Source organism: Triturus cristatus, chromosome 11 (assembly GCF_964204655.1).
Source record: "Triturus cristatus chromosome 11, aTriCri1.1, whole genome shotgun sequence".
NCBI lineage: Eukaryota > Metazoa > Chordata > Amphibia > Caudata > Salamandridae > Triturus > Triturus cristatus.
Window position 1 is genome coordinate 394596135 of NC_140594.1, and position 13189 is coordinate 394609323.

General features: G+C 41.8%; 1 protein-coding gene across 1 annotated transcript in view; it reads left to right on the forward strand.

Annotated features, from left to right (window-relative positions):
- VAMP5 (vesicle associated membrane protein 5) overlaps positions 1-13189 on the forward strand; it is a 79039-nt gene that overhangs the window by 1291 nt on the left and 64559 nt on the right. The window lies entirely within an intron of this gene.

The window sequence follows — 13189 nt, forward strand, 5'->3', positions numbered from 1 at the left end:
GCAGTGGGACGAGGAAGAAGAGAAGATGAGTTCGACCATGAAAGGCGTCCTTGTGGCAGAGGTGTTTGGAACGCATATTTATTTCACCGAGGAAGGCAGCAGCATTTAATCTATAAAACTCCATCGAAAATGGAGAGGTTCAGTGGATAGCCATGTCAGTGGGACCCTTTCATTCCCATGTTTCCTCTACTTTACCAAAGGGAGACCCGCAGTCGGGCGGAGATCTCCACATGGTAAAGTGTATGGAAAAAAAAAAAAATTCAACTCGAAATTAAATATTAAAAAAAGGTTTGTTAAATATTAATGTCAATTCATTTTATATATTTGCCTAAAATGTACAATCAAATAAATCACAATGCCACAGCACCATTAAATTAAATATGAATAAAAAATGTAATTAATGGACAAATGTTAAAATAAATTAAACTTATTTTTCTGAAGTTCAAATTATAAAATGAATTTCCACTTGAAGAAAAGAAGATTTTTACTATACATTAATAATTATTAAAAGTGATGTATAGAAATAATTAAAATTAATGTAATCATGTAAATATGTTTAATAAAAAGGAATGTTATATTATGCTTTACATTCCACATTTTATAATTAAATAATAAATATTATGTTTAAATGCCTTTTAGCATTAGGTTATATATAATTATTTAACTTTAAATTATATATATATATTTAACTATTTTAAAATCTAATTTAATTTACCATTATTTCCTATGGGTCCTTATTTTATGTCCCTATCTCCATTATTTTCTGTTGTGGGATGTTGCAGTACCATTGGTTGGCCATGTGTAGTGCTGGACTTACTACAAATGTGTAAATTACACGTCAGTTACTACAAAAGTGTAAGTTAGTGCAAAAGTGTATGTTACACGTATAAGTTACCTCAAAAGTATACGTTTCTCATGTAAGTTACTACAAAAGTGTACAATACTACAAAAGTGACAAAAGTGCAGTTTGTGCATAGCACTTTGTAGTAATTTTGTAGAACTACTGTAGTAGTGCAGTTTGTGAATCAGACCCAGAATGTGCAACACATTTTGGCACATCAGGCCCACAGGTCTCACTGAGCAGTACCCATTAGTGAGTGTTATTACCATTGATTAATTTGTGCCGGTAGTTACAGGTGTTGGGCCTTAGCACTCATTTGGGGTTTCGGATTATTTTTAATCATCAAACTTTGACCCAGATAAAAAGAAGCAGAGCACGGAGAACGAAGGAGGAGGACAAAGACAGGAAAACAATGATAAAAGGAAAATCAGGGATAAAAAGAGACCGCAGGAATGGGATAAATAGACAGGAAACAGGGTGGTAGAAGAAAGAGACATAGGTGGAATGAAGGCTAGACATCCTTGGTCTTCAGGAAGCCTGCCATTCAGCTACAATAGCAGACTCCTGAGAAAATATACAGCCCACTGCACTTGTTGTTTTTTTCTTTTTAAACAGATTAAACTCAGTTTTTATTTATAATGTAAATGAGTTTGAAGCCCTGATCCTAAAGTAAGCCTTACATGTTTGTTCACCCTACCCTGGGAGAGTCACCACTCAGGACTACTTGGCATCCAATGAGCGGTACGGCAGTGTCCAAGACCATAAGACATGAAGTAACAGAATATGCTTGTCAGAATGTCACTTGATATAAATATTGTGCCCTAAATATCTTCTATAATAATATTGCCTTATTGGACTTAATAATAGAGAATCTACTTTGATTGGGTGATATATTTGTAAATGAAATTTAGAACAAAATATTTATGACAGACAATATTTCTAAACATGATATTCTGACATTCAGCCTCTGGGTTATCAGTGGAGAAAAGCAGTTACTTGGTGAGAAATGGCACATAATAACCACTTACTCTACATTAGTAGCTGGAGAAAAAGGCTGAGTCAGGTGAAACTTATATTCTGTGTTTATCGAACATTGTACTTTTGACCTGTGCTGTTTCTGTTATATTGATAAAGAGAGGTCATTCCTCTTTCCTCAGATAAAATGATGACACAGCTTTGCTTCTTAACATTATATTTGTGGCTCCTAAAAACAACAGTGCCACACAATCGCCTTCACACAAGGAAACCCAGGGACACAGCGGGGTACTGGTAGGAAGCCTTTAATCACCAAACCAAACAGCATGATGCATTTCGGCCATTACGCCTTCTTTGGATGCTGAATCGTCCGCGGGTCTCACCTCCTCCCTCCTTTGTAGATGCCAGGGCACTCTCATTGGTGGGAGCTCAGCTGATCCTGCCGCCTGGGAATGCTGCAGTGTGGTAGACAACTACAGCTCCCAGCATGCACGGGATACTGTCCGTCTGGCGGCTGGATCCAATGTTCTTTGCATAAGCGCAGAGATTTGCCACGCAAAGGGGGGGGGGGCATGTAGTGGCTGGTGACCCCGTTTCTAATACCAGTGTTCAAGGCTCCCATGGGTCCCCAACATCTATATAATGGTGGAAGGTGTGCTTGTGCTTGCGAAATAAAACCTAATAAGCACCAAATTGGGTCCATTCTCGCTTTTTCCAGCAGTCCAGCAAGGAGAAGTGGAGCGAGCGTTCTGCTGATATATATATATATATATATCACCTTAATACTCTTCTACCATATTTCCTTCCATCTGGATACTGGATGCTGGAGACAAAGAGCACGGACCACAGAATCCTTTTGAAATACCGCTTAGTTTATTTTGCAAAGATTACACCACAGGAGCGGCAGCCATTACGCGTTTCGTCCCTCCCTGGGGACTTGATCACATATATATATATATATATATATATTACCTACTGGCGGTCGCCAGTAGGTAGTTATAGTTAGGACCCTGTTTCCATAGGAAATCCGCAACATTCTATTTGGAATAACTTTGGCGCCGGTCGACGAATCCTCGCGAAATTTTCAAAATAGGTGGGGCGCTACGCTCCGCTCCTACCCTGAAAGTCTCGGGGGGATTCGTCAAGCAGGGGCCGAGAAAAAAGGGGGGTCCCAAAACGCGTTTTCCCCATGCATTTTTCCATAGGACCTTTAGACACAGCTACAGCCCGAACGGCTGAACAGAATTACTTGAAATTTGGCAGAGAGGTAGCCATAAGGTCAAGGAAGTGCCTTTTGCAGGTCTGGTGTAAATCTGTTCAGTATTTCCTGAGAAAATAGCATTTAAAAGCATATATATATGTGGGCGGAGCCTAACCACACATCTCATCCTGAGATCTGATTGGCTGTCAGCACTTCATCCAAGAAGTGTTGGCAGCCATCTTGGGACCAATATACATGATAGCACCTCATTAAAAAGCATTGCAGTTAATAGAAGGTTTTAAGACTTTAGTTACATTATAAATCATTTGTTGATGGTACCATACTCATTTTAGGAATTGTGGTATGTTCTACGGTGATTTCACCATGTGAAAAAGCCTTCTGCTGGGATATCATGATTGAGAGAAAAATATTTTCTCATGCTTTTACCACAGAGGTTTGGAAGGTGATCTATAGGCTAAACTGAGAGCTTATTTTCTGTAAATTCACATTATCTTTCTCAGTCATGTGAGAATGAAGTCTGACATTCTCAGTAAAACATGTACATTCAACAAGGGCAGAGACTGTCAGTTGATTCCTTTGTGTTCTACTGCAGCTTCCCAGAGTGTTCCAAAGAACTACTAGAGCGCTAACAGTCCTACTTATGATAAACGTATGGCACACCTGAAGCCATCTTGCTTGGATTAAAGTGGTAACTCTTAAAACATTTAATTTAAAAAGGAACAAAATGAGGGGGTTCATTTTTCCATAAAAAGTATGATTAGTGCTGCAGAAAGAAAAATTAGGGCACATTTTGAGTGACTTCTCAAATCCTCTTCTATTTCATTAAAAAATTCTGACATGCAGACTGAAACATGCACTTTCAATACCAGCAGCTTTACTACAGTGATCTAATGAGCAAAAAGAGTGCTAACATTCTGAATTTATGGCAAATGTGTGACACATCTGAATGCCTTCTTGATGGAATCAAAGTAAAAAACTGAAAGTATTTCCTACTGAGGAGACTGCAGTAAATGAGGAAATTAGGAAACTTCATAACAAATAAGTCTCCCAAGATGGCCACCAGAGACAAAAGAGCCCAAATGTAGCCCAAATATCACCCAGATGTAGCCCAAGTATAGCCCAATGACAGAATGTCCCAAAAAACAACTAGAGCGCTTACTGTCTTCATTATGACAAAAGTAAGGCACACCTGAAGCCATCTTGATTGGAATAAACTGGTAACACTTAAAACATTTAATTTAAAAAGGAACACAATGAGGAGGTTCATTTTGCCATAGAAATTATGATTAATGCTGAAGAAAGAAAATGAGGGCACATTTTGAGTGACTTCTCAAATCCTCTTCTATTTCATTAAAAAATTCTGACATGCAGACTGAAACATGCACTTTTAATACCAGGAGCAGACTTCCATGGTGCAGTAGTTTTACTACAGTGATCTAATGAGCAACTAGAGTGCTAACATTCAGAATTTATGGCAAATGTGTGACATATCTGAATACCTTCATGATGGAATCAAAGTAAAAAACTGAAAGCATTTCCTACTGAAGAGACTGCAGTACATGAGGAAATTACTTCATAACAAATAAATCTCCCAAGACGGCCACCGGAGACAAAAGAGCCCAAATGTAGCCCAAAATCACCCAGATGTAGCCCAAATATAGCCCAATGACAGAAGTGTGCAAAACACTTATTATTTTGTGTTTTTGCAGTGTTATATAGTGCAGACTTGTCAGGTATTGGAGTGCTTTACATGAGCATTGGTTACATCACACAAGAACAAATTCATTTTGGTTGTAGACATGGGGAGACTAAGTGATTTGACCAGAATCACAGAATGTCGAGCTGAAGCAGAAACTTCAACCTGGTTCCCCAGTTGCAAAGTCTGCAGTTCTGGAAGTAACACCACATCCTCTCCCCTAAGTGCAACATTTAATCAAGTGGTCAACTGGATAAAAAAACATAAAGATAACAAATAATTTAAAAGTGCTTTGTCGCTATTTGAAAACTCAGAAAATATGTCCTTATTTTAGTCTTTTAGAGCACTAACCATAATTTTGATGCCAATAAGACCCTCTCATATATGTAATTTCTAAAGGAAATGCTCTAGGTATTACAGTTTTGATTACATCAAGATGATGTCAGGCGTTCCACACTTTTGTAATAAATATAGAATGTTAGCAATCTAGTTGTTCATTAGGATACTGTTGAGAGGCAGAGGCCAGGGGCACGGACTCTGAAAATTGAAGGCAGGTAGGAGGGTGCAAAGGCAACAATTTAACCACACTGAGCAGGCAGGAAGGGCCGTGGAAGCACAACAGACTATGGAGGGCAGTGGAAAGGGGGGCAGGGGCAACAAACCAACAATACAGGACTTGCAAGAGAGGCTGTTGGAGGGAAGATCTATTACGGGTCAAGGAAGCTAGGGGCGGTCCCCAGATCCCCGGGAGCCACCACAGAACTGAGCAGGAGAGTGAGTCAGGGACAAAAGGGGCACCTTAATTTGAGCCGGGGTGCCTAGGAACGCTTGCTCCAAAAATGAAGAAAACAGACATATGAGACATGGAATTGGAGGCAGAATACAATGGCAGTTTAATGAGAAGATGCAACTTCAAAGAAACCGCAGAATAGAGACATAAAGTACAAAATACAGAATCCAGATAATCATACAGCTGTCATAATATTCTCTGTATCTCAATTAATGTACTGACAGAGAGAGAGAGAAAACACATCTATAAATGCATCATGAGAAACAAGTTACACCAAGGAAAATGTTACCTAGGAACACTCACGTTTACTCTTAGAGCAAGCATTCCTGCAATTACAATACAAAATCTTTTAAATGCAAAAGTAAAGAGAACAATGGTTAAACATAACATGACATTTCACATAGGTAAAATAGAATAAGATACTTCAAGCAAAGCAGAGCAAGACATTTTAAGCAAAGGAAGACAAGAGCTCCCAGCTCTTGGGGAAAACCTGCACTGCCTGTTAACCTACATACAGACGGCGAGGTAGTCCGTCGATATCTGTGGGTGCTCCCTTTTTATATCATTTTGTGGGCTCCTTTGCACGCTACATCTACCTACGTATGCTACCCAAAAGCTTTGTCTGCAGATTTTACCAGACATTTCGTCATTTACCCACTTAATGCTGACAATGGACTGGGTGAAAAGGTCAGTCTCTCAGGCCAATCGCTTATCGTAAGTTCCATAGAGCAAGCAGAAAATAATGGGTATTGTACGGGAATTCAATATATTCATGTATAAAATCTCCTCAGTTCTCCTAACTTGACGCTCTGCGGTTGCCACTTCCTTAAAAGCGGGAAACCTGCCCAGGAAGCAAGTACCAGTCCAGGATGCAGCCTACTGTATGTCGGTCGACAGCTTCAGGGGGATGTTGAACTTTGATACCGAGCACGGAGCACTCGGGTAGGGTGGGGGCTACTAGTTTGGATCAGAAGGCCTCGCAGACCTGCCTTCAGACTGCTATACACTAAAATTGCAGAGCTATGGTCAATTTAACAAAGAGGCCTACATATTGAACAGAAGGGCCTACACAGGGGTTTTATGCTGGCTGAGTGGTAAGGATGTCTCAGGATAATTATATAGCAACACAGGACCCGCTGGTCAATTTAATACGGCCTACAAATGCAGCTGGCAGGGCAAGGTCAAGGGTCTCATACTTCAGGTGTGGACAGAACGGGCCAGGGGGCCCCTGTGATACAAAATCTACCCTCCTTCAAGGCTGTGGCAATGTAATAGACCATTGTGGGCAGAAGGAAGAGGCAATGGTAGTACAACCATACATGCCAACAGACCCGATTCAGCCAGGAAACGTCCAATGTTTTTAAGCTCAAATGGGCTTTATTTGATCTGTCTCCTGTCTACAATATCCTCTTTTTCAATGTAACTCAAAGGGGAAAATCAATACCCCAGTTTTTTTTCAAAATCTCCCTCTTACCAAGTTCAAAATGTTCGCAAGTATGGTACATTGGATCATGGAAGGAAATGGGATAGGGTCATGGACTTGGATAACAGAGGACAGGAGGGACATGGAGAGGTGCACCAAACTGACCCTGCAGGGCAGGCATCAGGGTTTGCAGCAGCACAATACACCACACAGGGCATGCAGGACGGGAGTGCAGCACAACAATCCATAGAAAGCAAGAGGGAGGGGACAGGACCATGCACATGGACAACAGAGAACAGAGGGGCAAGAGGCAATGGTAGCTAGCTGACCATAATGGACAGACAGGAGAGAAAGCTGCAGTATAACAGACCATAAAGGGCAGGAGGGACGGATCAGGGGCATTACAATGGAACAGACAAGCCAGGAGGGAGGGAGTAGGGCTGGGGGCAAGGGGGCAGGGCAGGAGCAGCAAGATAGCCATGGAGGTCAGGCAGGATGGGCACTAGAAGCAAGACACACCATGAAGAGCAACAGTGAGACTGTGATGGCATACACACAGACCATGGAGGGAAGGTGGGAGGGGGTCAGGGGCAGCTAACTGACCACACAGGGAAGGTGGGAGGGGCCATGGCAGCACAGAAGACCATGCATGGCAAGTGGGAGGGTTAGTGGCAGCACAATGGCTATGATGGGCAAGAAGGAGGGTGGAGGGGCATGCACAAAGGACGATGGAGGATAGAAGGAAGGGTCAGGACCTGTGCACAGACAAGAAAGTTCAGGGGAAGGGACCTCACAACAGACCACACGGGGCAGGCAGGAGGAGCAGTTGCAGCACAACAGACCAGGGAGGGCAGAAGGGTGTGGCAGTACAATGGACCATGTAGGACAAGAGGAAGAGGATAGGGGCATGGCATGTGGACAGGCAGGGTGGAGGTGGCAGGGACAGGTTACAGTCATCTGACAATGCTAGGCAGGTGGGAGGGGAGTGGCAGCTCAACAGAACACTCAGAGTAGATAGGAGTGGCAGGTCCATGGAACATGGTGGGCAAAAAGGATGGAGCAGGGGCATGCACAAAGACATCGGAGGGCAGGGGGAAGGAGAATAGGGGCAGCAAGCTAAGCACAGAGTTTAAGCAGGAGGTCAATGATGGGGCATAGAATTGGGCAATGGAGGGCAGGAGGAGTGGACTGGTACATCATACTAAATTGAGGGCAGTGGCAGCACATCAGACCATGCATGGCAGGAGGGAGGAGGCTAGTCCATGGATTCACACAACAGAGGATAGGGAGGAAGGGGATGGGGCAGCAAGCTAACTGTTCAGAGAAGGCGGGTATTAGGAACTTTATTGTTTTTAAAACATTGTGCCTGTGCGAACTACTTAAAATATGAACAAGTATGCAGCATAATCTCACTTTTATTCAGGAAGAAGAGGACGTTTGTGACTGTGACTCCGGGCTCACTTGGCAGAAACACCCCCTGACCCTCCACCCCCTATCGCAAAATGTAATGCCCGTGAAAAGGGTAGGTGAACACAGTGTTATATAGAACATAGTCCTGAGAGCACGATTGAAAATGAAAACTAGATATAGTGTATGGTATAAACTATGCACCAAAAAGTGTGATATAAGATGAACCGGGCATGAAAAATAATATGCAATACATTGTGCGCAATGACAGATTCATTGGAGAGCGCGAGATAGCACAGGCACTAGCGCGTGCTATGCGATATGCGCCTTGGAGTGTAATATGCACAGGGCAGTGTTGTGTAACCTAACTAGTCTCTAAAGTTGTAATATAAAATATGTGCTGGGGAGTGTAACGTTGCATATGCACTGTGACAAAGATATGGATCCCAGATTGTAATATGTATGGCATAGCACTGTGCGTTATAACATAGGCATCGAGAAAGGCACGTTAGATGGGGCAATATAACCCGTGCGAAGACAAGTGTGGCATGACATATTCACGGGGTGGTGTTACAGTGCACATGGGCTAGAGAGTGTCATAGCATATGCACTAGCTAGTGGAATACAACACAGAGGTGTGTGGCACTCGGCAGGCAATGGTGGGTGTAACACAGCATTGGGCTCTGTCAGGAGCACGCTGTGACTCTCAAGTGATGTTCGTCCCCTTTCCAGAGAGTAAAATAAAAAGTATTACACATCCGGCAGTGGATGTGTGTTTTATTAACCGTGAGGGGGGTTTCTTGCATAGTTTTGGTCGAATTTTTGTCGAATCCCCTTTGGATGGCTTGGTGTGCATGTGTATTAAATGTGCCCGTCAATAGCTACCCATGTTTGTATAAATAAACAACAAGGGTGTCTACCAGGATTAGGCACGGTAGGGCATCAGACATGTCAGAGCTTCACTAGTGGTGTAAATACATTCCACGTGGATTCATTGCATGCATAGTCGCCTTTTAATGAATATCACGCAAATCGTCATGGTGATAGGTACGTACGGTTTGTCCAGCATGTCCTAGGTGTGTCTATAAATATATATTTTTTAAAAATAATAAAAAACAGTGGCCGGCCCTGGGGATTGGGGTCAAAAAAATATAATTAGGAGACTGGCCCTGGGGGATGGGGTCATCAGGGCCAATAAATTAGAATAAGAAGGGGAACCAAACAGCCCCCCTTCTTAAAAAACTAAAATAAATAAAAGACTGGCATCATGCCGGAGGCCATGCCCCCTCCGTGCAGCACTCTGCAAACGCGCCCCCAACAGGCATCTCCAGTATGCGCCAGGGAGCTGCGCTGCAGCCAGGTGTTCTGAGGCCAAGCCCCTTTTTACACCTCTCTGCAACGCAGCTCTGTGGCGCTTACTGGAGGTACCTAGTGGTCTAGTTTGACCCTAGGGACCCTTAGGATTCAGGGGGACTTAATCTCTCAACTTAGAACAGCCACAGGGCGCGTTTACACAGTGGTGAAGGGAGGGGACGGGGCCTGAGGTGACGTGTGCAAACACGCACTATGGCACGTTTTAAATTGGGGATATAATTTCCCTTCAATACTGAGGGCCCCTGGGGGCTAACTAGCCCACCAAGTGCTTCCAGTAAGCGCCACTGAGCTGCATTGCAGAGAGGTGGTCCAGGCCGTGCCACTTTTTACACCTCTCTGCAACGCAGCTCTGTGGCACTTACTGGAGGTACCTAGTGGGCTAGTTGGACCCTAGGGACCCTCAGGATTCAAATGAACTTAATCTCCCAACTAAAAATGGACACAGGGCGTGTTTACACAGTGGTGAAGGGAGGGGACGGGGCCTGAGTTAACGTGTGCAAAAACGCCCTGTGGCCTGTTTTAAGAGGTAGTTTTAATCCCCATGCCCTATTATACACTAGGGGCTTACAGAGGAGGTCATGCTAATCACAGGGGGACCCCAACGCATAATGTTCCCTAGTGTATGTAGGTGTTTTCACTGTATTCTAAGTGTCTTTTAACATAGCACTGGCTCTAGGACTGGTTAGTCAGACTCAGTTACCACCAGTATCTGTCTGAAAAAGTTGAGGGTACAGGATGATTTTGCAACAAGGCTTCTTTCTGCTCTTCTTTTTGTTCTTTCTGCACGTTATCCTTCTTCCTGCACTTATCTTCGTATTTGAGGACTTCTGTTGCTTCTTTCTGCACTTCTTTTGTTTCTTTCTGTGCATTTTTTCTTCTTTCTTCACATGTCCTATCTCTGTAGGCATAGTTAGAAATTAGCATTTAAAAAACCTTTGAAATTCACAGAAAAAACCATAGGTTTCAGGCACGTTATAGTTAGGAATTAGCATTTAAAAAACCTCAGAAATTCACTTTAAAAACCATAGGTTTCAGGGGTGTTATAGTTAGCTGGACTTTTCACTTGTACAAAACCATTGAAATTCCCCCGTTATAGTTAGTTCAGCTAACTATAACTCGCGCGCCCGCAATGCACTGCTGATGACGTCACATATTACATCACTCATGACATGGTCAGTGACATCACTCATGACATCACTGATGACATCTCAAATGACATCACTGATGACATCACTGATGACATCATCCTTGTGATAGAGTGGCAGACCTCCTCTCACCCTAATATAACCTTTGATACACACATTCAAAAATAGAGACTAAAATTTTCAAAACAATGGACATACCAATACCAGTTACAACAACCTCTTCAGTAATTCTAAGATCCACATACACATCCACTCATTCACCAACAGTCCTATACAGTCACTCATACATGTACTCACTCATCATATGTACTCATACACCTATACATCCTGTTACACAATGCCACTCATCCATAGAGTTACTCACACACATAGTCACTCATGCTAATAAAGAATCAAACATACATTTACTTGCATATACAGTTATACACACACCACCATACTTACTTCTACGGAAACTTACACATACTTAGTCTTTTAAACAATCACTTATAGAAACACATACTTATTCATACAGGAACTCTTTCAATCTCTCACTCTCACATATACTCACATATATACACCAATAGTCACATATACTAGTTTAAAACATATGTAGTTACTCATAAAGACACTATTGAGACAGTCATTCACTCACTAACACACCCATACACACACTCATCCACCCATACAGTCCTGCACACATGCTGTGTTCAACACATACAAACAGTGAGTCACTCATTCATGCACCTATGCACTACGTAATACCCCCCACCGAACCATGCAGACACTCAGACTGATACTCAAAAAACCAACTAATAACCTATATAGACACCCATGTAGCTACTCACCAACCCATGCAGCCACTTATACACAAAGTGAGAGACTGATACAGATATTTACATATTTAAACATTACTCACTAAGCCATGTATTCACTATGATACACTTAATCAGTCAGTTACACAATCAATTTTTCAAAAACAAATCATCCATTTAGACACTTATATACCCATTTATTCTTCCATCGACCTTGAGATATACATATATAAAACATATTTAATTTTCAGAAAAACACACATTCACTGGATGATGTCATCAGTGATGTCATTTGAGATGTCATGAGTGATGTCATGAGTGATGTCACTGACCATGTCATGAGTGATGTAATATGTGACGTCATCAGCAGTGCATTGCGGGCGCGCGAGTTATAGTTAGCTGAACTAACTATAACGGGGGAATTTCAATGGTTTTGTACAAGTGAAAAGTCCAGCTAACTATAACACCCCTGAAACCTATGGTTTTTTCAGTGAATTTCTGAGGTTTGTTAAATGCTAATTCCTAACTATAACGTGCCTGAAACCTATGGTTTTTTCTGTGAATATATATATTGTTGTTGTTGATGGAAGCCTCCAACTCTGCAGGACAGCTTCGAATATGGGTAATGGGTGTCCCGATACACAAAAGCACAAAAAAAGAAGATAAAACGAAGCCCAACTCTATGAAGCACCGGTGTTTATTCAATAACTGAGTGGTAGCATTTCCTGATTCGTTTCGGGTGTAACATCAGCCTTTTTCACAGCCGAGCCAGTTAATGAGGCAATCTTATGCATGCCTTCAAAGCAAGAAATCACATGATTTTAAAATGTTCATACAATTCCCAGAATTCACTTGTAATGTAATTGCATACTCTTCGACTGAAATGTCAATATACATCTTGCTTAATAGCTTCAAACGCAATCTTTCATTTGTTCAAGTGCACTTTGTTTTTCTAATAGCCATGTGTATTTCAGAAAAAGTTAATTTATCCATTTCTTTAAATATTGCCATTATCGCACTTGCGGTCACTCGCGGATCGGTGCCTTTTGCAAAAACACAATTGGTTCAGAATCGGCAAGAGGAAACATTACTTCTCCTGTCTCCCTTTCTCGCCTTCATGACGATAATACTAGGTATATTCATACTGTCATATGAAAAGCGAGCAAGTCATGTTCCCCAATTTGTCAAAGAGTATGTAATTACATTACAAGTGCATTCTGGGAATTGTATGAACATGTTAAAATCACATGATTTCTTGCTTTTAGGGCGTGCATACTATTGCCTCATTAACTGACTCACTTGTGAACAAGGCTGATGTTACAGCCGAAACGCACCAGAAAATGTTGCCACTCTTCTTTTTCTGTGCTCTGATATATCTATCTATATATATATTTTTATATATATATATATATATATATATATATATATATATATATATATATAAATCCACAAGTACGTACGCTCTCAGGCTTCAAAAAACGACAAATCCAAGTGTAATCGTGACCAGGTTTATTCCACAACG